The 25,742-nt window shown below is 41.5% G+C and overlaps 1 protein-coding gene across 5 annotated transcripts in view; it reads right to left on the bottom strand.

Annotated features, from left to right (window-relative positions):
- Nucleotides 1-18,831, bottom strand: part of rasgrp3 (RAS guanyl releasing protein 3 (calcium and DAG-regulated)) — a 79,531-nt gene extending 60,700 nt beyond the window's left edge. For 3 of the 5 annotated variants that reach the window (XM_034122443.1, XM_034122463.1, XM_034122462.1), the window contains exon 1: nucleotides 3,219-3,390. The gene's annotated coding sequence lies outside the window, so the exon portion shown is untranslated. Of the gene's footprint in view, nucleotides 1-3,218; nucleotides 3,391-12,283; nucleotides 12,519-18,744 lie in introns of those variants that run through there. The other 2 variants (XM_034122461.1, XM_034122452.1) reach the window with 2 other exon arrangements.
- Between the last annotated feature and the right edge of the window lie 6,911 nt (nucleotides 18,832-25,742).

Below are 25,742 nucleotides of genomic sequence, written 5' to 3'. Positions count from 1 at the left end.
GATGCCAATAAGCAAAGAAGGCACTCCTAGCAAAAAAAAATGAAACATGTCTCTGATGCTAATTTTCAGGTTCATAATTGTGTTTTGTCCCTTTTCCTGGGACATGTCTCCATGCTTTAATGTTCAAAAAGCTCTTTATGTTTCTCATACTGTCTGTGCTGCAGCACCTCTTTTCACCCTCTGTCTGAAACCAGAGCCCAGTCTGCTCTGATTGGTTAGCTGGCCAGCTCTGTTGTGATTGTCACTTAGAGATGTCCCACCCCTTAGCCTATCATGTACAATGTGATGGAGCACTAGCCAATTGGAATGTTATGAGTGTTACATAGTGATGTCACTAGTGTACAGGAGTAAACAGATGAGTCCAATAGAGGCATTTCAAGCGGGAGTAAACACAGGGATTTGAGCCTTTGCAGACCATTTACATGCACACAAACCTATAGAACAGGAAAGGGAAACAGCAGAAAGCGCCTCTTTAAGCATTTGACACATAAAGGTGACTGCTTCCTGTTAAACGTCATCTAAATGACTGGAATTCCGTTTTCAAGAGCATGGAGACAGCTCCAAATAGACTTTCCATGTCTCCATTATTAACACCTGCTTATCCTGTGCAGGGTCACAAGGGGCTAGAGGTTGTGTGTTCATTACACATTGCACAATAACAGGAGTTGTTGAGAGACTCAAGCACTTCAAGACCCATCTGTCAGTGGCACAACATGCAGCGTCTATTTACAGACCCACAGCATTCTGGTCAAGTCAATGTGCATCTGACTGGGCCAGGAGTTAATGTTGGCATAGTGGAGGAAAACAAATGTGAATATTTTGTGTTGATAGTTAACATTATGCATAATATGCTTTCCTTGTGTTCATAAAAAACTTTTTTATGAGATTGGGTATCTCTTCCAGAATTTCTAACCTGTGATTGAAAGGAAGGCCATGTTAGCTTAATCTCCAATCCTACTGAGAGATACATTTCAAGTGCAACTGGAAAAACCCATCCGTAAAGTCAGACCTGCACCATGAGGTTTGATAGCAAAGCTAATGTGATATTTCAGCCTGACAGCATCAAATTCAAATAAAAAAACTCTAGTAACGCAGAAAACTGTCAAAGAGTGTTAGAGTTTCCTCATTGGCTGTTTAAAAGTGAAGATCTGACACTGAAGCTGCCTTCCCATGATGCAGCTCTCGCTCACTGCGAGGATGTGTGTAGAGCCTTTCGGTGAAAACAGCTAGTTCGTTTTGTTTCTATGGTTACCTTCCATGCTAGCCTGTCCTGTGTCATAGCTGTCTTCTAATTGGTTGCACTTTACAAGATCATTGGCATTCAAGGTCAAAGTTAAAATAATTTGAGAGGATTGTGAACCCTAAGTGTGTGATGCTTCCTCACATGCTGCAGGTTGTCAAGCATTAGCTGAAAGCGTAAGGACGGCCCTCATCTGAATCTCACTCAGTGTTGATGTTCAGACAGAGAGCATAGATAGGATAGAAGCCTTATTGCAGATTCCCATAGAAGAGCATGACAGATGTATTGAGATTTCTCTGGAGTGATGAACGTCTTAAACCTCATTTAGAAGTCAATATTCCATTATACACATGACCAGAGTACCTTAATAAGCTCTTCCTGCTCTTCCTATGGCAGTAACCATTAGACATCACTTACAGTTTCCTACTGTGACATCTACCCTGGAATAGTGCTGTGTTAATAGTGCTACGATTACCATGGACAGTGGAGAACAGGATGCAAAATAACACATCCACTAAAACAAAATGACATGCATAATGTGATCATTTTTGCACAACAAGGATATATTAACTTATACCTGTTTGACTTTGCTTTACTGCAGAGCATACAGTGTGAATGATTAATTCACATTTGCATCAATCATGTCTCTTTATGACTTGCTGTAAATGGCAGTGTGCAGCATCCTCACAGAATGAGTACGGAGTTCTACAGGAAGTCACAATTCTATCACAGGCAAACACTAAAATGCACATACAGGTATTTGAATATTCAGAGCCCGTCTGTCTTTTGTGTGTGGGAGAGAACTAGAGTCCTTGGAGGAAACCCACACAGACACTTCATCACAGAAAGCCCCCCAGCCAGACTATATTCCATCATTTCACAAAAGACTACAGCAGTGATGCTTAACTGTTCCTATCACACATTAGCACCAAATATTGGGTGAATAACTGACTTGTTCAAGCTTGATCGTGGCAGAGACTCATTTTTGGCTTTTGACCTTGACCCAATACCATGTCAAGGTGTTGGACTTGTCATTACATCTGAGTCCTCGGAATTGAGTTTGATTTAACTGTGCTGCCACTGTTTAAGTCAAAGCATAAATCAAATATGAAAGGAGATGCATAAATAAAACTAAAATGAGCATGCAAATCTGCTTCACGTGCTTCTGACAGCGTGACCTGGCGCCGCCTCCCAAACAACAAGCAGGCCATTCTGAACCTTTGAAAGGTTTCCCTTCACTTTGTCTGTGTGGAAATCACGCTGCTTCCAAACTGCATAAAACATTAATGAGTTATATGTCAATTGCTACGGGATACACACACTGACACATTCTTATGTTTTTCCTCCGTTTGATTTCACAGCCCGGCTGTGCATGTTACAGTCAGCTGTGCCCTTTAGCATGACTTGTGCTTTTCTGCCTCCACAATGGGTCACTGTGTCTCTGCCTCTGGTTTGCGATGCGTCATTGTGTGTTTTAGTCGTAGTCCAGTGACATAGACTGCTAGTAGGTGCATACACAGACATCCATTCAGACAATATATAAAATACAAAGGTGCACACCTGCACAGACACGAAGTACAATGCTCTTCAAAGCCCTGCCACATATTAACATATGTTTAACTTTCACAAAATACCAATCCAACAATGCTACACAACGGGAATGCCAACTTGTTCTTCTCACCACACACACACACACACACACACACACACACACACACACACACACACACACACACACACACACACACACACACACACACACACACACACACACACACACACACACACACACACTGCTTCAGCCCATCACTGACAGCCTAAACTACACAAGAAAGTCAAAGTACTAAAGCTGAGCAGAGAACTACTTGCCTAAACTGTAAACTGTCATTTGGTCCAATATTCTTGAAAGGCAACAAGCCCATAAACGTTCTAGCTGTCACAGAAAGTAGCTGTTATAAATCTATATTTCAGATCTTACCCCCCGTACAGCAGCGTGACAGCATCCTGGCTGCAGAGCAGTGTGTTTCTGCTGCTGCTGTCAGAGGCTCCCATGGTGGAGCTACACTACGCTGACCTCCGCCTCCTCATGTTGGTAAACACAGCAGCCTGGAGCAGCAGCATGTGACCCCGCACACACACACACACACACACACACACACACACACACACACACACACACACACACACACACACACACACACACACACACACACACACACACACACACACACTGGTTATGAGAACATTACATGTGACGGATTACGTAATCACTTTGAAATAAAGATCAAAATATTAGAGGTCGATGCACTGCCTGGATTTTCTTTTTGGTTTTCATTTAGTCCACTTTCATCCTTCTTTATTTTAAATATTTTTATTTAAATTCAGTAGGTAAACACCTGATTTATTCAACCAAAAGTTTCATTGATGTGTATACCTAAAACAGGATTAGTAAACTATAATATCCTGTAGTGCTAGCCTATAATTTAAGAGGACACATTTGTACTACTAAATTGTTCCTTCTTATCTAAGGTCACATTGATTTGTTGTCTTACATAATACACTTAAGTAAAAAACATCGTATTGTTGTTAATTGGCAGTGAATGTAATATTGAAGTAATCCAAAAGTAACAGAAAGTAATCAGGTTACATTACTTTTGTATTGTGATACTTAGATGAGTAACTGATTTGACTTGTTACTAGTAATAGTAACAAATTGCATTTATAAGGTAACCCTCCTAACTCTGCTTACATATGTTCATATCCTGAACCCCACACCCACATGGTAAAGTCACATTAAAGGCAGTGTGTTTTATCTGTCTTTCTTTCTCTCTTTTGGGGTAGAGGAACATGTTGTAAATATTAAAAATAGTATCCTTATAAAGCTGCTGGAACGTCAGAAGGAGGATTATTTGCGTCTTTGATTGATATTTTACAGAACGCTTTGCAACCTGCTAAAATAATAACACACAATTAGTGTAACAGGCAAACTGCACATTTCGAAAAGATTACCTTGCGCTCAAATTATTTATCTCCTCCTTATTATATCGAACACACTTATTTCAGTACGCTGGTCTGAGGTATGCTTGCACATTCTTTATTTATTAATACCAGTTTATGTTCGGGAAAAGGCATTTGCACAGTTTTTGTATTATAACACTTGAGTAAATTATATTATTACTTCAATTGTACCAGATCAAAAGTGTTCACCTGGGTATGCTTGTTATTGTAACCTAAACCCGAGGCAGGTTTTAACTGTATATCAGATTTTAATCTAGCTGTTCGAGAACTGTGTTGCTCTCAAGGTGGGTGTGAATTCAAGAAGACACATTTAACAGGAGCACATTAGGAATGGAGATGAATATGAGAGCAGACTAGACATGTTGGAGTCATGTGCGGTCTGCAGCTGGAGACAGATGTTACAGTGACCTTGGCTCAGCAGATGGCCTCTAAGTCTATGAGTAATGTGTGTGGTTGTGTCTGTGTGTGTATGTATGTATGTGTTCACAGCTGTTATCACATAGTACATATCTTAAATGCGGTTTGTAAGTCTGGTGTATACAACCAACTAATGATCAAGCAAAAGAAACTGAAGAATATTGCAAGTGGGCAAGATGTAAACTGAAAATATTCCTTTTTTGCATAAATTGTCCCCTGTCAGCAGACATGTAGCAACATTAGAATTGATAAAGAGCAGGTGTTTTTCAACGAAATGAGTTAGAATCCAATATTCTTTCTCCTTCTAGCTCTGTTTGTACGGTGGCCAACAGGTGCAAACGCGCTTCAGAACGGACACAAATGGGCCAAAACCAATGCAAATGAAGAAACATCATGACAAAATTAAAAACACATGCAGCATTTAGAAAACATTCACCAGCTTGGTGAATCATGCGCAGCATTTATTAAAAGGGCTGCATAAAGGAAACACTGCAAATACAAAGCGATGCAAGAAACTCAAAACACAACGGACACCAGGGGACACTAAAAAGTGACGACTCAGCTGGGACAGGAGCGCTTGTTGACGTTCGGGGATTATAAAATTGGCCAACTGTCTCTGTTGGCAGAGTTAGTCTGTTTTTATAACTGTAAGTGTTTTTTCAGTATATTTGAATGACTAGGTTAGCTTTGTTAGCTACAGTAGCTAGTTTACAGCAGATCTGCAATAATATCGGAAGGAATTGTTTGCTCACATTGTTAAAATAAGCCAATAAAAGCTATATTTTACATTTCCAGTGACAGTTGGCTTACTTTATAATCCCTGAACGTCAACAAGCGCTCCAGTCACACTTTTTAGGGTCCTCTAGAAACAGTTCTCGTTGGATTTTGACCTTCAGGCTCTGCAGCATTTTGTATCTTCAGCATTTTGCTTATGCAGTGCCTTTAGTAAATAATGTGCATGTGTTGCCAAGTTGGTGAAGATGTTTTCTTCATTTGCATGTGTTGTAGCACATTCGTGTTTTTATATTTGCACCGTTTTTGAAACTGCAGCAAATGTTTAGTCATTGTAATGAATTTCCACCTGACGGCCACCGTAGTTTTGGTTTCCAAATACTCATGAGAAACACATCTGGCACTGTATCAGGTAAATACTGCACTACGATCACCAGCCAACCTGCTGTAGGTTGTTTGGTGCTGAGCAGAGTGTGTACATTGGGTTATAACTGTGTGACGACCCCTGCTTTAAGGTCTCCTGTGGTGTGCATGGCCCTTTAATGTTCCTCCTCTGCTTGTGACGCCCTGATTGAGGACACCTGGCGGCTGGCGGAGGATTAAGAGGCCTGGCCCAGAGTATCGATCTCTCTCCCCCGCAGAGGACCTGACCTCGGAGCAGCCACGTCGCTTCGTCTTTTTGCTTTTCCTTTGTGTTAGTTTTTTGGTTTACGTTAAACTTTTGTTAATAAATATATTTTTCATATATGTTCTTGTCCTTCCCACGCTTTTTGTTATGGCCAAGAGCCAGGCCATGCCAGATGGGGGCTCGTCCACTTCTTTTTTCTGTGATACAGCAACGGATAGGTAAGATTTGTGTTGGGAGTTGGTGCGCGTGTATAAAGTTTGTTGGGAGCGCGTTTGCAGTGCGGCCGGTTTCTTTGTTTCGGCTCGTTGTGGGAAGGACATTAGATTTCAGATCGTTGTTTGGGGACTGATTTGATTACTTTGTGAGGCTTTGATTGGTTTGGTATTATATTCCGGGAGAGTGGTTGCTAGTTGTTCTTAGCCGTGGTCAGCTGTTTGTTTTGTTTTTTTCCTATTTCTCTCGTGTGGGGTTGTTGGTGCGTTGCATGTGGAGCGGTGCGGAGTTTTCCCTGGCAGGTTAAGCGGCGGTTCCCTTGGGATTGTTGAGCGGGGTGTGTAGTGTTGCGGAGAAAGTGGTTGAAGCTTCGGCTTGGGAGCATGGCCGTGGTCTCAGTAGTGTTGCTAGCTTGCTAGTCGCTTTGCTGGGCCAGCGGTCCCACCACAAGTAACTGCATGAAGACTAGGGAGGAGATTAGTCAGTGGGATGGTGAGTTAGTGGGGAAACTCCAATCAAAAAATGAGTGTTGTTCCATTTTGGATGCATAATAAACGTGGTGGTATCTGTCCGGTTTGTTTTTGTGTTTTTGTTTTTTTTCTCTTCTCTCGGTTTAAAGGTCCAGTGTTGTGTTCCGGTGAGGGGTCGTTGTAAGTTAATATGGCTGACGTAGAGGCATTTATTGAAGCTCCGTCTCAGGAGTCTCTTGCCACTTTTTCAAGAGAGCAGCTGCTCTTAATTGCTGAGCATTTCTCTGTGTCTATTGTCGGCGATAGAAGGGTGAAAGACAACATAAAAGACTCTATAGTGTCGACATTAAGGGAGACAGGAGTTTTTGCTGCAAAGGAAGAGTGGATACTTGTTGCATAATGGCTTGTTGAAAATGGGTTCCTGTGGCTGATGGTGGTGGGGTGAATAATGTTTTCCAGCTGGTGGTGCCAACTAAGTTTCGTCCTCTTGTCCTGAAAGTCGCACATGATGAGTGCGGACACTTTGGTGTTCGGAAAACATATTTAAACATCCTGAAACACTACTTTTGGCCATGTCTAAAAAGAGATGTGTCGCAGTATATTAGAACATGCCATGTGTGTCAGTTAACAGGGAAACCAAACCAGAAGGTCAAACCAGCACCACTACAGCCGATACAAGTTGTAAGTGAGCCGTTTACACATCTCATTGTGGATTGTGTGGGCCATTACCATGTGCAAGGTCTGGTTGCAAATATCTGCTGACAGTGATGTGTCAAACCACTAGGTATCCAGCTGCCTATCCTTTGAGGTCGATTACAACTAAAGCGGTGGTTAAGGCTTTGTCACAGTTTATTTCGATATTTGGTATTCCTAAAGTCATCCAGAGTGATCAAGGCTCCAATTTTTCGTCTCACATGTTTGGTCAGTAGTTGAAGCTTTTGAAAGTGAAAAAGAACCAATCAACAGCTTACCACGCTCAAAGCCAAGGTGCCTTGGAAAGGTTTCACCAGAAGTTGAAATCCTTGTTACGTGCATACTGTACTGAACTAGATGGAGACTGGGAAGAGGGTCTTCCATGGTTAATGTTGGCTGCAAGGGAGGCGGTACATGAAGGTACGGGGTTTAGCCCTAATGAGTTGGTTTTCGGACATCCTGTCCCTTGGCAGTGCTGAAAGAGGGTTGTGTTGACACTGAGCCACCACGGAGTTTAGTTGATTATGTGAATGGATTCAGACATCGTTTAGTTGTAGCCTTGAGTATGGCACAGGAAAAGCTGTCAGTTTCTCAGTGTAAAATGAAGAAGTTGTATGACCGTGGTTCGGCACGACAGGAGTTTAATCCAGGTGACCAGGTTCTATCCCTTATGCCTATTGTTGGTTCCCCATTTCAGGCTAAGTATTCAGGTCCATACACTGTCATTGAAAAAAGGTCTGACCTAAACTATGTTGTGGCAACACCAGAACGGAGGAAGACCAAACGCCTCTGTCATGTAAATCTTCTGAAACCTTACCACCGGCGTGAAGCTAACACAGACACAGAGGTGATGAAGGACAGTGTGCATCCAGCTGTGGCTGTGACATCACTTGGTTTGATGCATGAGGGAGATAGAGTGCCTGAACCTGATGATAGTTTGCTCTGTGGTCGTTTGAGAAATTCTGAATCACTGGGTAATTTAGACGGGTTGTTTTCTCATTTGCCGGAATCAAGACGTGAGGAACTCTCAGCATTGGTACACAAGTATCTGTGTCTGTTTGGAGGTACTCCTTCGCAAACTGACTGGGCTGAGCATGATATTGATGTTGGGGACGCTCAGCCGATTAAGCAGCATTTTTATCGCATGCCACCAGTTAAGCGCAAGTGTTTGGATGCTGAGATTAATTACATTTTGGAGAATAAAATTGCTGTCCCATCGGCATCCAGTTGGGCGTCCCCATGTATTTTGGTGCCGAAGCAGGATGGAACACCTAGGTTCTGTACTGATTTAAGGAAGGTGAATGCGGTGACGAAATCTGACTCTTTTCCTTTGCCACGAATGGATGACTGTATAGATCAGGTGGGATCTGCGAAATATGTTAGCAAGTTTGATTTGCTGAAAGGTTATTGGCAGGTCCCCTTGTCCAAGCGGGCACAAGAAATATCGGCATTTATTACACCAGCTGGACTTTATTCATATAAAGTAATGCCATTTGGGTTAAAAAATGCTCCCGCTATATTCCAACGTTTGATGAATCGCGTGGTGTCGGGTTTAGAGGGCTGCACTGTGTATCTAGACGATTTGGTAATTTGCAGTGATACTTGGTCTTCTCATGTTCAGCGCATCGAGCTGTTGTTTGAACGATTGGCGGAGGCACATCTGACTATTAATTTGGCCAAATGTGCCTTTGCAAAGGCCACAGTGACATACCTTGGCCATGTGGTGGGTCAGGGTTGTGTGGCTCCAGTTCTGGCCAAGGTCAGGGCGATATCTGAATATCCACAGCCCACAACCAAAAAGGAACTCCAAAGGTTTCTGGGTATGGTGGGTTACTACAGGAGGTTCTGTGAACATTTTTCCACTACAGTGTTTCATCTGACTGAACTTCTTAGGGATAAGGATATATAATAAACTTGGTCGGTTGACTGTCAGAGAGCGTTTGATAATGTTAAATCTCTGTTGTGTTCCTCTCCTGTACTAGCTGCTCCATGTTTTGATCGACCTTTTAGTCTCGAAGTAGATGCAAGCCAGGTCGGAGCGGGTGCGGTTTTGCTCCAGGGTGACAATGAAGGGGTGGTGGGACCAGTCAGTTTCTTCTCAAAAAAACGTAACTGCTACCAGAAAAATGTGTCGGTGATTGAGAAGGAAGCGTTGTCACTCATCTGGGCGTTGCAACATTTCAATGTATATGTGGGAGCAGGAGGACCAATTTTGGTTTACACAGATCATAATCCTCTGACGTTTCTGCATTCAATGAAGTGTCCTAACCAAAGACTGACGAGGTGGTCTTTGTTTCTCCAGGCTTACAATCTTGATGTTAAGCACATTAGGGGATCGAACAATGTTATTGCTGACGCGCTATCGCGTGCTCCATGGCACTAAGTAGGTGTTAGTTTGACCTTGATGTTTATATATTACCTGTCATACTGTTTTGCTAAACCTTTCTCGCTCTGCCCATCTTTTTAAAGTGTGCTTCCCAGATACCTGTGTTGCTAAAGATGTGGCTGGTTGCTAAAGGCGGAGATTGCAGTATAAGGTGGTATATTACAATTAGGGTTCGTTAAGATAGGGTGCTATATATTTTTTGTGGGATATGAATTTGTGTTTTTGTTTGGGATGGGGTTGGTTCGGTATGCCGGTGGTCCTGGGGACACCGACTTTAAGGGGGGGGGGGGTGTGACGACCCCTGCTTTAAGGTCTCCTGTGGTGTGCATGGCCCTTTAATGTTCCTCCTCTGCTTGTGACGCCCTGATTGAGGACACCTGACGGCTGGCGGAGGATTAAGAGGCCTGGCCCAGAGTATCGATCTCTCTCCCCCGCAGAGGACCTGACCTCGGAGCAGCCACGTCGCTTCGTCTTTTTGCTTTTCCTTTGTGTTAGTTTTTTGGTTTACGTTAAACTTTTGTTCATAAATATATTTTTCATATATGTTCTTGTCCTTCCCACGCTTTTTGTTATGGCCAAGAGCCAGGCCATGACACTGCTTAACAGTGCTAAGCAGTAGGCCATACAACCAGACTTTATTATTAAAAAATGTATGTGTGTGTGTGTGTTAGCGACTTATAAATTGATGTTAAGCTTTTGCAGAAAGCGACAGTTAGTCAAGTGGAGTCAGGGACAGCTCAGTGTGTCTGCTGTGTCACTATGATATACTCACAGCTGTGCACACACAAGAATGCAAAGCCGTAAATAAAAGCCAGGTATGGGTTTTTTAAATTGGTGTGGACAAGTTTTTTTTGACCATACTTAGAAAACAGTTGTCATAAATAATATTTTGCTGTTATAAACTGAGCATGGAATCATTCTTTCGACTAAGATGCTTTTTGCTAACATCTAACGTTAGTCAGATTTTACATATTCATGTGCACATTATAATTATAGTGCGGTGTGTACTGTACCCTTTAAATGCCCTTTACAGAGCCACTTGACATTCAGTTTGATGAGGACACGTTGTCCAACAAAGCACTAGTGTCACTGGAGCTCACAGCTTATATAAATGTAGTTAATCAACAACAAATGTTTCTGTTTCTTTTAGTTTACCGATGATAAAGATGCACCAAAGACACCCATTTACACCCAATAAATAAAGACATGTGTTCAAATGTATTTCAGGAATCCCACTTTTCATGTCAATATGCTTCTTCAGTTCACTCATAACAACTATTTCTGGGACCACTAGAGACCTTGCACATGAACATTTAATATCAACTTTCAGTAGTGCAACAATTGAGCCACAAATTACAACACTGACCTTACACGGTCTAAACATCCATTTTGAGATGATTTGTCTAAGGCTGTGTTCCACTACCATAGAGGACATATAGTACTCAAGGAGAAGCAGTTAGGGCACATTGTAAGATGATTGTGTTTGCAGTTACATGTCTACATAAATAATGTCATTAATAGATGCTCCATGCTAGCTCACTCAACTACATAGAAACTGAACATTTACATAGCATTTATTTTGTCATGTTTACTTACTAAATTAAAATTAATAACAGATTAAACACAACGCTTAATGCTGAAAGGCAGCTATCCCGAATGATATATTTTTTTTTCTACAGCAACAACGTGTTTAAGGATCAGAGTAAAGAGTCCTGTCTGACTCACAGGCAGGCTCTTATGCTGGTCTAACCAATGATGTAAAGGCATAATGCTATGTGTTGTACCAGATAATACAGGGTAATCATATACCTTTTTTATAAACAGAAACAATTATGAATTCATTGTTATAAAAAACATTTTGTAATTGTGTGTGAAACCTAATGTACTGTCCATAGGATCGGTCATTATGTGAATTCACTCCATTGTTCTGCTGGCTGTCTTACAATAATCTGCACATACTGCCATGGAGGCATGTGGCACAGTGGATAGTGCGTTGGTTCAAACCCCACTGCAGTCAGCATGTCGTTGTGTCCCTGGGCAAGACACTTCACCCGAAATTGCTCCTGTGGGGATTGTCCACAGTATTGAGTATGTAAGTCGCTTTGGATAAAAGCGTCTAACAAGTGACATGTCATGTAATGTAACACAGCAAGTTGGAAATACTGTACCAAGGACAAAAACTATACTCAAGACTCAATCAAATACACAGTATAAAGTCAAAAGTAAGTGTTGACAAAAACAGCTATCCTGCCAAATCTTTCACAGAAGGGAGAGTTACAGTCTGTACATGATCATTGTCTATACAAAACAGCACAACATGGTCACAAAATGCAAAAAGAGTACATTACAATTCCCATTTAGCTGATAACGTTAATATATTTTAGGTCCAACCTTTCCAAAGTAATGAAGTTTGACGCTATGAGACCACTGTTTTTTAAGTTTGAAGCAGGTTTTTAAAACATTGAGACAGCTTTGTAGCACCTTACCTCATCTGAGACTTCCACCAGCCAAGATCTACCAGCAGAGCATATGGATCCTTCTTTTAAACATGTTCATGTACAGATCCACCTTTTGTCTGTTCAAATCCACATCCAAACACAAATCCAGCTGGATCCAAAAGGCTGAGCCCAGCATAGCTCTCCGATGTCCTAACTCCTTCTTCAGATGGCCCTCTATCATCCTACAGCCCTTTGTCTGTCTCTGCCATGTAGGACTGCTGTGTGTTCAGCCAGCGCTGATCCCAGTGTCTGACTTGTTTGTCTAAATGACCACTAGACTTCCTTCAATTCTTTCCCAACTTAGTTTTCCTGCCTGTGTTGGTTGGTTTCCCTGGACTGAGCTAAATATAGAGACCACACAAGGTAAAGTGGAAAAGACCAGAGCAGGAAATGTATCACAATATGCCTGTGCGCACGTTCGTGTTTGTGTCTTCCTGTTTTAAATCCACCAACATTAATGATAACTCTGTAAGGTAAAAGTCCAGGGAACTAATGTATGTGGGGGTTACTTGCCCAAGTTTAGGTGATAACATGTATTTGTTCTGTAGTTACTTCACAACATGTATGGTGGAGTGTGTGTGTGCACCTATGTGTGTGTGTGCATGTGTGCTACATTGTTGCCCTGTGTTTGTGTGAGAGGGTCAACCCATCCCATATTCCCCTCTAATGACGTTGTACACATTGTTTTGTCTCTCTGGGCTTCTAAAAATGTCTGCCTAAACAAAAACACTGACTGCACATCCTGCCGCCTGGCTGGACAAAAATAATTGAACTCCAACTTTTATTGTCTCTCACACATTTTCAACAAGGGACTGAATAACAGCTACTGTGGGGAGGGGTAACTGGAATTTAGCGTAATTAATTTGGGCAATGTGTATGTCACTGAACCCAACATTATTACATATTTAATGGAAATGCCTGGCTGCAAATGGTGAAATAATAACGTTTCACACTATCTCACAAATACATTTCCCTGACTGGTGTGGTGAAGATCTTTGAAAAGTTATGCTGACCTGCTAACTATAACGCTGCTCATTTGAATATGTATATTTCTACAAAAAAGTATATGAAGAGGTGTACACAGTATGTAAGGTCATATGATTATAAATGTGTGAAGTTATCCCTCTGTTTTGTTCGACCCATGATGAAATATGAACTGTATGAGCCATTGCTTTGTTATCAGCTTTAATCTAACTTTCTATTACTGTTTAGATTTGTTTCTTTTCTTTTTATTTGTTTAATCATTTTTCAACAATTGTTTCTTTGTTGTGATTTGCCTGTACTGGATGTTGAAATATGAGTTTATATTCTGAACAAATTGCATCTGTTCAATGAAATAATCTGATCAATAAAAAGTATTAAAACAATAAAAAATACCAATTTCAACATCCCGATCCCAATCTCAATGTTTAGGTTCCCTTGTGTTGCGTCTACACTCTCAAGACCACACAGTTAATGTACAGTGAGGGTTATTATCCACCCTAGTCATGATGATGTTGTTTACTTATCTGATTCTGATGTGAGAAAATGTAATTATCCTGCAGAACATGCCGTCTTAGTATGAGGCTTCAGCAGTTGTTACCTAAGCTGAGGACTTTTGCAGTGCACTCAGTTTACGGTAGGGACCGCAGTGTTCTTGATGATATCTTTAGCTCAGGATGGTTACCCTTCAAAACAAAATGTTTGCCACAAGGTGGTCTCTCAATCAAAACAATAAAACAAGACTAAGTGACGTAGAGAAGTAGTTTGGGATCATAGGAGATGTTTTTACCTCGTTCATTATTCAGGAGGTTATTACCTGGAGTCCTGTTTCCTGATTACGAGGACTCCTGTTCTAATATTGCATTCTAGACACTTTTGGATCTTAGCGCTAACTATCTATACGATACGTTGCAAAATATACTTTATTGTCCCTGTAAGGAAATTTGTTCTGGTCTCTGCAGCTCCAAAAAAGTTAGAAAATCGACTTGTACGGTCCCTGGAACTGCCTAGATGGCATCACTAACTTCCTCAGCCCTCTCCTCTACTCATTTAATTTCAAACCTTTATTTATCCAGGTGTATCCCATTGAGATCATTGATCTCTTTTTCAAGGGAGACCTGCTCAAGTAGGTTCCACATGAAACATAAAAAACATAAACAGAACAACAAAAGGACATCATACAGCATCATTACAGGGATTACAATTTACATAACTATCCACATGAACAGGTACCAACAGCTTCCGATTCAGTAGCATCCAACCAAGCTTTAAAAACATTTAGTGGCACCAGATTGCTCAGTTTCCATTTCAATTGCAGACTATTCCAGGACAGTGGAGCTGCGCATCTAAATGCTATCTTCCCTAAGACAGTCCTAGCAGTTGGCACATTTAATAAAACCACAGCATGCGATCTCAGGCAGTAGCCACTTACAATTCGCCGTGAGATCAGGGAGCAGATGTAGGATGGAAGTTTCCCTAACATGGCTTTATATATAAAAATGTACCAGTGACTGAGCCTCCGTACAGTTAGTGAAGGCAAACCAGCCCTTGCATACAGGGTACAGTGATGGGTTAATGCTTTACAGTTTGTCACAAATCTCAGTGCACTGTGATACGCAGCATCTAACTTGACCAGGCAATTGGCAGGTGCATTCATATAAATCAGATCACCATAGTCCAGCACAGGTCAAAAGGTCACAGTGACTAGCCTTTTCCTGGCCTCAAGCGAGAAACAGGACTTGTTCCTGTAGAAGAAACCTAGCCTAACCCTCAGCTTTTTAAGCAGGTTATTGACATGAAGTTTAAAAGTGAGACAATCATCAAGCCAGATACCAAGGTATTTGTAACAGGCAACCACTTCAAGTTTTATTCCTTGCGTAGTTAAAATATCTAAAACAGGCTCTGGTGTCTTTTTGGCTTTTGAAAAAAGCATTACCTTGGTTTTATCAACATTTAAAAGAAGCTTTAGTTCAGAGAGCTGAGTCTGAATAATGTTAAAAACAGCTTGCAATTCAACAACAGCCTCCTTAATGGAGGGACCTGCACAGTACATCACGGTATCGTCCGCATAAAAATGTAAAGTAGCTTCATCCACATTTTCACCTAAACTGTTGATATATATGGAGAATAAAAGTGGACCTAAAACAGAACCTTGAGGAACACCATTAGCAATGTTTAACCACTCAGAAGACAGCCCATCAAAGTGAACACATTGGGACCTTTCAGAGAGGTAGTTCACAAACCACCCCACTGCATGGCTGGATATGCCAATACTGAGTAGCCTCTGCTTTAAGATGCGATGATCGACGGTATCAAACGCTTTGGAAAGGTCAATAAATAGAGCTGCACAACTCTGCTTATTATCTAAAATACTCGCCATATCATTCACCACTTTCATTGTGATGGTGCTATGTTGCTTTCTGAAGCCTGACAGGATGTCATTTGTACATAAAAACTCCTTTACCTGTTCACTCACTAGGCGTTCGAGCATCTTCGCAAGAACTGACATTTTAGAGATAGGTCTATAATTATTTAATAAGGTGGCCTCCCCTCCTTTTAGCAAAGGCAAGACATAAGCTGACTTCCATACTTTTGGAATTGTATTTGTGCTGAGGGAGAGGTTAAAAAGAGAAGTGAGAGGTGGAGCAATAAAATCTGCAGCTATCTTTAAAAAGAAAGGTTCTACGTTGTCCGGGCCAGCCGGTTTCTTAGGATCTAACTTGGTTAAGGCTTCACGAACAACATCAATAGTAAAAGGAGTAAAACTGTTAACAGGCCCAGCAGAATCACGATATGGGCCATTTTCCCAGACCAGCACACAGTATCCGCGATGTTCCTGGGGCAAAAATCCTCCTCAGCACAGCAGCAAAGGACAGGCGAAAGCAGCAGCGTGGAAGCCTCCGGTCTCTCCGTGGTATCCCCGGGGTTAAAGGTCTCCTCAGCAAAGCAGCACACGACACCGCAGCACACGACAGGTGGGAGCAGGCCTACGCAACAGCAAAACCAGGACAGGTGGAAAGCAGGCCTCCGCAACAGCAGAACCAGGACAGGTGGAAAGCAGGCCCCAGCCGTGGTAAATCCTCCTCCGCACAGCAGCACACGCCCGGTGGAAGCAGGCTCCAGCCCGAAGCGTGGAGCCACTCCGTCTCTCCGCGACGTCTCCGAGGTAAAATCCTCCTCAGCACAGCTGTACTCTACAGGTGGGAGCAGGCCTCCGCAGATCGCAGACACCAGACAGGTGGAAAGCAGGCAGCAGCAGTTGTGTGTGAACTCCCTGTTCACAAACAACTGCGTGGCCACACACAGCTCCAACACCATCGTGAAGATGGCTGACGACACGACCGTCATCGGCCAGATCACCGACGGCGACGAGACGGCGTACAGAGAGGTTGAAAACCTGACATCTTGGTGCCAGGATAACAACCTCCATCTCAACGTTAGCAAAACCAAGGAGCTGATTGTGGACTACAGGAAGCAGCAGAGAGAGGGACACGCCCCCATCGCCATCAATGACTACGGTGGAGAGAGTCAGCAGCTTCAGGTTCCTCTGTGTCCACATCACTGAGGACCTGACATGGACTCTTCACACAAACACCATCACCAAAAAAGCTCGACAGCAGCTCTTCTTCCTCCGCAGGCTGAGGAGGTTCAAAATGGATTCCAGGATACTCTGCAACTTCTACAGGTGCACCATAGAGAGGATCCTGACCTTCTACAGGTGCACCATAGAGAGGATCCTAACCTTCTACAGATGCACCATAGAGAGCATCCTGACCTTCTACAGGTGCACCATAGAGAGCATCCTGACCTTCTACAGGTGCACCATAGAGAGGATCCTGACCTTCTACAGGTGCACCATAGAGAGCATCCTGACCTTCTACAGGTGCACCATAGAGAGCATCCTGACCTTCTACAGGTGCACCATAGAGAGCATCCTGACCTTCTACAGGTGCACCATAGAGAGGATCCTGACCTTCTACAGGTGCACCATAGAGAGCATCCTGACCTTCTACCTGTGCACCATAGAGAGGATCCTGACCTTCTACACATGCACCATAGAGAGTATCCTGACCTTCTACAGGTGCACCATAGAGAGCATCCTGACCTTCTACAGGTGCACCATAGAGAGTATCCTGACCTCCTACAGGTGCACCATAGAGAGTATCCTGACCTTCTACAGGTGCACCATAGAGAGCATCCTGACCTTCTACAGGTGCACCATAGAGAGCATCCTGACCTTCTACAGGTGCACCATAGAGAGCATCCTGACCTTCTACAGGTGCACCATAGAGAGCATCCTGACCTTCTACAGGTGCACCATAGAGAGGATCCTGACCTTCTACAGGTGCACCATAGAGAGCATCCTGACCTTCTACAGGTGCACCATAGAGAGGATCCTGACCTTCTACAGGTGCACCATAGAGAGCATCCTGACCTTCTACAGGTGCACCATAGAGAGGATCCTGACCTTCTACAGGTGCACCATAGAGAGTATCCTGACCTTCTACAGGTGCACCATAGAGAGTATCCTGACCTTCTACAGGTGCACCATAGAGAGCATCCTGACCTTCTACAGGTGCACCATAGAGAGCATCCTGACCTTCTACAGGTGCACCATAGAGAGGATCCTGACCTTCTACAGGTGCACCATAGAGAGCATCCTGACCTTCTACAGGTGCACCATAGAGAGGATCCTGACCTTCTACAGGTGCACCATAGAGAGTATCCTGACCTTCTACAGGTGCACCATAGAGAGTATCCTGACCTTCTACAGGTGCACCATAGAGAGCATCCTGACCTTCTACAGGTGCACCATAGAGAGCATCCTGACCTTCTACAGGTGCACCATAGAGAGCATCCTGACCTTCTACAGGTGCACCATAGAGAGCATCCTGACCTTCTACAGGTGCACCATAGAGAGCATCCTGACCTTCTACAGGTGCACCATAGAGAGGATCCTGACTGGCTGCATCACGGCCTGGTATGGAAGTTGCAATGCCCTCAACATTGCAAAACTACACTGTCGCTGTGTATAAGATATTAAAACCTTTGAAACCTTTGGAAATACCATTTAGTGTGGCAGCAGAAAAGCATAAAAGTTACTAGTGCAATAAAATATCTATATTTTTATGCTTTGATGAGGTGGACCATGACCTGTCAGTTTGCAGCTTTTGTTTCAATGGTAAGACTTCAGTAATGCTGCTTTTTGGGTGTTTTAAGCTTGACACTATCAAACAGAGAAAAGATTCCTTCTGCAGGACAGGTTGTGCTCTGCAGAAGAAACACAGCAAAAGTTTGACACATTTCCAAAAAGCCTACAATAGCACCTGCTGTTAAGCAACACTTGGTACAAATCGGTAATAAATACTACACTTGTTGTAGTTTCTATCTAAATACATGTGAGTTTTGGAGTTTAAGGCCAATGTGAAGCTATGTTCTCCCCTAACCAGTCGTTAAGTATTCCTTACCTTACTAGGGGCCACACAAACAGCCAGATGACCTCTGACGCGTGAATCCTAATCCCGTATTATCAGTGCTCATCGGGATAGCAAGTGATACACACATTGGTCTTTGCTTCAGGTTAACTCTGTCTCCAACAACGTTCACAAACACTCTCCCTCACTTATTCACTCTCACAGAGTCTATAAATAGATTCTGAGTTTACTGGAAACAAAGGTTGGTGTGCAGGACAGCTCTACAAATATCAGCGAGTAGCCCAGTTACAGATAGGGACAGAGGGGTGGGGGGTTGGATGTGCGGCACACAGAGACAGACAGAAGCGGATCCAAATGGAAAATATGCATGATCTATTGCAGCATTTAACTGGTCTGTCGCCAATAAGTATATCTACAGGTTCAGTATGCTAATACATTATGTAGTCCTTTTACTGCCTCGGTTGGGAGGGTTACTTAAAAAATGTATTCTGTCACTATAACTTGTTACCTAATCTAAGTATCACAATGTAAACGTAATGTAACCTGATTACTTTCCGTTGATTTTGCATTACCTCAATATCAAATCCAATGCAAATAAATACAGGAGAAAAGACATATCAACACTTATTGATACGTAATTGTATTATGTTAAACAACAGAAACATTTAACAAATCTTTTGTTTTAAAAAAAGAAAACCTGCCGTTCATTAAGCAAATTCAGGAAGTATTCTATAGCAGGGTTTCCGTTAGCCGGTAATTACCGGTTTCTAGCTGGTAACATTTATAAAAAACGGGTAAATTCAAAACCTGCTGGTCAAAATGTCCGGTAATAATTAGGGATGCTCCGATCGATCGGCCTCCGATCATTATCGGCCGATATTCACACTTAAAGGTGGGGTAGGTAATTTTGGAGAAACCAGCTCGAGATCGCTAGAATTTGAAAATACACAGCCGGAAAAAATCTGCCACTTCCTTACAGAGCCCCTCCTCCAACACACACGAACGCGCACATGACCAATGAGGGCACGAGATAAGCTTGTGCACAGATGGAAGGCTGACAGGCAGGTAGGCCATCCAGTTATTTTAGCCGGGCCGGCTCAAATGATTGGTCGTGCTTTTTACAGTACTACGGCTTCCACAGATGACATTTTTTAATGGATTTTTTGTCAAAGCACTTAAAGGGCCCATGTCATGGCCATTTCCACTGATCATAATTACATTGTTGAGGTATACTAAAATAGATTTATACTGTGCAATTTTCCAAACTCACATTGGTTTCGCATACAGCATCTCTGTCAAGCATGTGTATTCAGCAGTATTCACTTTCTCCACTAAACGACTCGTTGGAGCTCTTGCCCCCCCCCTCCCTGTGAGCCTAGTGTGCTCCGATTGGTCAGCTCGGCCACTCGTTCTGATTAGTCAACCACCAGAGAGGCTGCGCCCATGTCAGTGCTTTTCCCGGCTGCTCTCAGCGTAACATCAGTCTTATCATGGCGTCGGTACAGCGGTATATTTTATATACATATATATTTTTAACTGTTGTTATAGAAGAGTGTGACGGCCCCAGGGCCTTTGTCTTACGATGGGGTGGAGCTGAAGAGGCTAATCAGCACGATCACGGACACCTCCGGACACAGTCTCTCTCCAAAGCGGCTGCAGGAAGACTAACTCTGCGATCCTCTCAACCACCTATCTTTGCATTTACCACAATAAATGTGCCGTGGTTTTGTAAACTCGTGTATGTCTCCTTGTCTTTCCGTTGTGGCCTACGAGCTACTCTCATAACAAAGAGTAAGTTATTTTTACCCGTTATAAACTACTACTGTTTGATGAGAAATCAAATCATGGTTTGCTATATATGAATTCAGGGAAGAAAGGATAGGCCTACTAAGTATTTCCATTAAACTTTATTTTTAGAAATGTACAAAATGAACATAAATATACATATATACACGGTATATCATCCATTCCTCCTCCTCGCATCTTGCCTGCGCACAGTCGGTGCGGTGCCTTTTAGCACCCTCAGTAGTAGTAGAATCCCTTCCCCGTCATGGATTGTCCGCCAGGATCTGGCTGGACGAAATCAAATGCAAATCACAAAATATTAGAGAAACTTAGTTGTTTTAGATTCGTTAGTAGTAGTTGTGTAATGAACAGCTTGCCTGCTAATATGCTAACCTAGCTTTGTTTACCTTGGTAGCTAACACGATATGAACGTTAGCTTGGAGGAAAGGCAACTATAATGCAGTGTAATAAAACTACTATGAACAAAAGCTAGTGGTTCATATTAGGCTAGCAATAACGTGTTTATAATTGCAATCGTATACGGGTATTCTGCTACGTTTGGTCATACAATATAACTTGCATGAATACATTGTTTTGCGCTAGCATACAGCTAGCCTCGTTAGCTACATGCAGTATATGTACGGTCACAATGTACGGTAAATCACAGTACAGTATACTGTATGAGTATTCCGTGTGTGTGACTGCAGACATTCTCCTGCCATGACAAACATGTAAGGCTATCTGCTGACATTGTAGTTGATATATTTAAACGCTAGCAACGTAGCATCACAAAAATGTTTTTCTGACCAAAACTAGCTCTAGCTCCGTGTGTTAGATCGCTACGCCAGCTATAATGTAATTACGTTTCGCGACTGACCGGCAAATCACCCGGAGTATACTGTCAATAGGTATTTTGTGTGTGAATGCAGACATTCTCCTGCTATGAGATACATGTATGCAAGGCCATCTGCTGATATTAGAGTTGATATATGGAAACTCTAGCAACTTAGTTAGCACAGTTAGCACTGTGTCAATGGCTTAGCAGTCCAACACAGTTTACACATTTAAACAGCCCTTATGAAACAAAAATATATTGTAATATATTGGTAAATATAATACAATATATTGGATCATACATTTCCATATATGGGAAAGTAGTCCTTATATTTTTAAATATATTGCAATATATGCATGGACCATGTATGGCTATATATTGATACATATAAAAAAAATATATTGCAATGAAAACAAAAACTGCACTATACATTTATATGTAATAGTTTTATTGAAACACTCATTTATCTTTCATGAGTTTACATACAATTGAACAGATATTCATAAACAGTTATCTCACTTCGTTTTGTATAGTTACCCACTTTATATATGAACATATGTTTGATGGTAGCCTACATATAAAAAAAGTACAAATTGTCCATTGAATGATGGAAAATAATATACAGTTTATAAATATATATAGACACACACATATATGCACGCATATATATATGCATATATGCACGCATATATATATTCATATATGCGTGCATATATGCACGCATATATATATTCATATATATATATATATATATATATATATAAATATATATATATGCATATATGCACGCATATATATCTATGCATATATTACGGCCGACCGGCTATTTGGAGTGGAACGCAGCCCACCCACGGCAGACAGCCCAAACAGTATTCGAATGCGCCACTTCCGGCTGATTTCGGGGAGCCCCCCCCCCCCTCTCCAGCAATAGATTGATCTGATTGGCAGATTCAAATCTGCGTTGCTGCCTCTGTCTGTTGATTCTGTCGCTGAGTGTCAAAGAGAAAGCATTCATCAGGTGCTTCGAAACGGAAAATTAAAAAGAAACGAGAGGAAAATACAGCACCAGAGTCAGGTATGTGTGTGAGCATTTAAAACTATTTTAAATTGAAATAATTCTGCATGTACACTACAAGTAGTCTAGTTGCTTAATCCGTATGTCCCGTCTCGGCACTACACCAGCTACATTAGCTAACGTTAGTTAAATTAGCTATGTTAGTTCCCTCGTGTATGAGTGTATAACCGGTCCGCAGCTTTGTGAACATTCAATTTCGAAGATTTTCGATGTTACAGTCAACTGAAGTCGACCCAAAACAGCCAAAAATAGCGGACCTTTAGATCGCTAACATTTTAGCATAAGTCAATGGAGTTTAACATAGCGAAAACTAGCCCCACGGCTAACGGACATTTTCTGACTGGTGACGATGATGAGCTAGTTAAGTAATGTAACCACAGTTAGTCTATGTCTTGTAAATTCCCCTTGTTCTCCTTGATCTGCATTATATCGTTCGTGTTTTAGTCAGGCACATTTAGGGACAGCTAAAGTAGTTCAGCTACGGGTCTTCGAGCTGGTTACACATGTGCGTTCAGGACATTATTGCGCATCGTCACATGCATAATTACCATCGTCACAGAGAGAATGCGTTCGTGAAGAATGTGAGCATATATGCAGATCTTTAGTGTTGGTAATGTTATAAGATTGTATGCATAGTGTCCTGCTCAGTCAGTGTGTTAATGAGTCTTGATGTCCCGTTTTTAGTTTCTATGTTGTTCAGGAATTGAGCTAATGCTAGCTAGTTAGCTAAGTTAAGCTATGATAGTGTGTGGATGAGATGCTAACTTAGCTTTTATTAGCCGTGTGTTTGCAACGTGTCTAACGTGTTTTAGCAACAATTAGTATTGCTGTTGCTTATTATTAATAACCATCGTCTGGTTAGTTATTGTAATTTGAACCTTATTTCTATTTCTGTGTATTTTGCAGAAACCATTCATTCATTCTCTACTCTACGTTAGGCTATGTGTTGTGGACTAATGCATTCAAGTTAGTTCACATTTTAGTTGTTATTGCCCCTGCTGACAATTGTGTGGATAATATGTAGCCTACAGTCAATGGCATTTCACATTTTGCTCTCCAGTGTATGTTATTTTAATGTTGACCCATAATACTATATATCTATATATTTTACAGGAGCATTGTTGAAATTCATAGGTCGAACTAAGCCTGCAGAACCACAAGTCAAGAGGACAGAGGAGCCAGATAGCAGTGGTGACTGAGACAGAATAAATAAGGAGAGAGGGCCCATGCAGAGGCAGACATCAGTAGTGAGGAATCAGACCCAAAAGATACGAGGACAGAGGAGCCAGATCGCAGTGGTGAGGAACGGACTGTCATTTAATTTCACTGTCATTTTACTTTTCACATATCACTTTATTCACTACTCAGCTTAGTTATCCTTGCCATGAAGGAATGAATGATTGATTGGATGAATGTTCTATATTATTTTAATGACAGATTGAACCACAGCAATATTGTTTTAGAGATTTTATATGTTTAACTGCTATGCCTGTCATCTCTGCTCTGTGTCATTGTGTTGTCTCCTGGGTTCTGTAGTGCCTGGAGTCTGTCTTTTTATTTTTTTCCTCCCAAACCCCATCCCCTCAGGACGCCTTTTGCCTCCTGTCAGGTCATCATTGTAATAAGAATTTGTTCTTAATTGATTTTCCTGGCTAAATAAAGGTTCTACTACTATTTATTCAGTTATTTTATTACTGGTACTGCTAATTGCATTATGCGTATTGTTGTATATTGTATATACGTATGTATTTACTACTACTACTTACAAAATCGAGGGTTGTAGCTTTGTGTCAGTACATATTTCAGGGTTTTTCTATGCCTTTGTTCATCTAAATTCTAATACTCATAGGCGACTACCACTCCTGCCGATGCCGAGGCCCAGTTCTCCCTTCCCACCACCCCAGGCTCATTGTGCTAGGTAAAACTCTCATTCAATAAAAGTAGTCTTTTAAAGGTGGGGTAGGTAATTTTGGAGAAACCAGCTCGAGTGCGCTAGAATTTGAAAATACACAGCCGGAAAAAATCTGCCACTTCCTTACAGAGCCCCTCCTCCAACACACACAAACGCGCACATGACCAATGAGGGCACGAGATAAGTTTGTGCACAGATGGAAGGCTGACAGGCAGGTAGGCCATCTAGTTATTTTAGCCGGGCCGGCTCAGATGATTGGTCGTGCTTTTTACAGTACTACGGCTTCCACAGATGATATTTATTTTATGGATTTTTTGTCAAAGCACTTCAGATATTCATTGCTATCGGGATGTTAAGAGCATTCCATGGAATATAACAAAAAGTGTATCTCGAGCCGGTTTCTCAAACTTACCTACCCCACCTTTAAAGATGAATGCAATTACATTTAAAAAAGTTTTAAACAGAACTGTTACAGATGCAGATGCTTGGTCCAAATTCCATAAAATATACCAACCAGTAGCGCCACACTCAGACGAAAATGTACAAAGCCTATTCTTCCACTATTTGTATTCCCACATTATTCACCAAGCCAGCCCATGCTTTAATATAGATATTATGGATATTGTTATAATTCCTGCTGTCTTTTGTGAACTTCTAATTATTTGTAATTGTTCTGTTCCACAGATGCTGTAGTAAACCACCATCCAGGGACCAAGACATCAGATATAAGAACATCCATTAACACAAGAATTTGTGAGTAAAGGCACGAAAAAAACAAGATTGACGATCAAATAGGGTACAAGACTGTTTTTTTGGCCCTGTATGAAATAACAATGCATCATTTATTAACTATACCTATACAAAATGTAATACATTTTCCCTTCATTATGTAATAACACCTCCTTTTGTAATAATTTGCCCATTATGTAGTAAACAAGTTCAATGCAAATATGTAATACATGTCGCCACATTTTGAAATATATTATTACATATTGCTGTGGTTATTACAAAATGAGTTGCAAACAATAACATTACAACTGTTTATTTATTTATTCAACCATGAATCATCCTTAATCATAATTTAAAAATATTTCAGTAGAATATCTTTCATTGGCCAAAACTAGATCAAGTGTTACCATATTCATTAGCCAACATGTATATCAACATCAATTTTGGGATATATTTACAGTTTGGTTATGGTTACATAATGAATATTACAGTTTTTTTTAAAGGGCAACTCACGCATTTTGTAATAACCATTGCAAAATGTAATAATTTATTACAAAATGCAGGGACATTTATTTTATATTGCGTTCAGGATGTTACAGAATGCAGCAGATTATTACAAAATGTGGGTTTTATTACATAATTACATTAAAATGTTCTTGAGTCATTACATAATGTGTTGTTTATAGGCCTTTTCT

Source organism: Trematomus bernacchii, unplaced genomic scaffold (assembly GCF_902827165.1).
Source record: "Trematomus bernacchii unplaced genomic scaffold, fTreBer1.1, whole genome shotgun sequence".
NCBI classification, from domain to species: domain Eukaryota; kingdom Metazoa; phylum Chordata; class Actinopteri; order Perciformes; family Nototheniidae; genus Trematomus; species Trematomus bernacchii.
The sequence above is the reverse complement of the archived record's forward strand: the minus strand, read 5'-3'. Positions and strand labels throughout refer to the sequence as shown.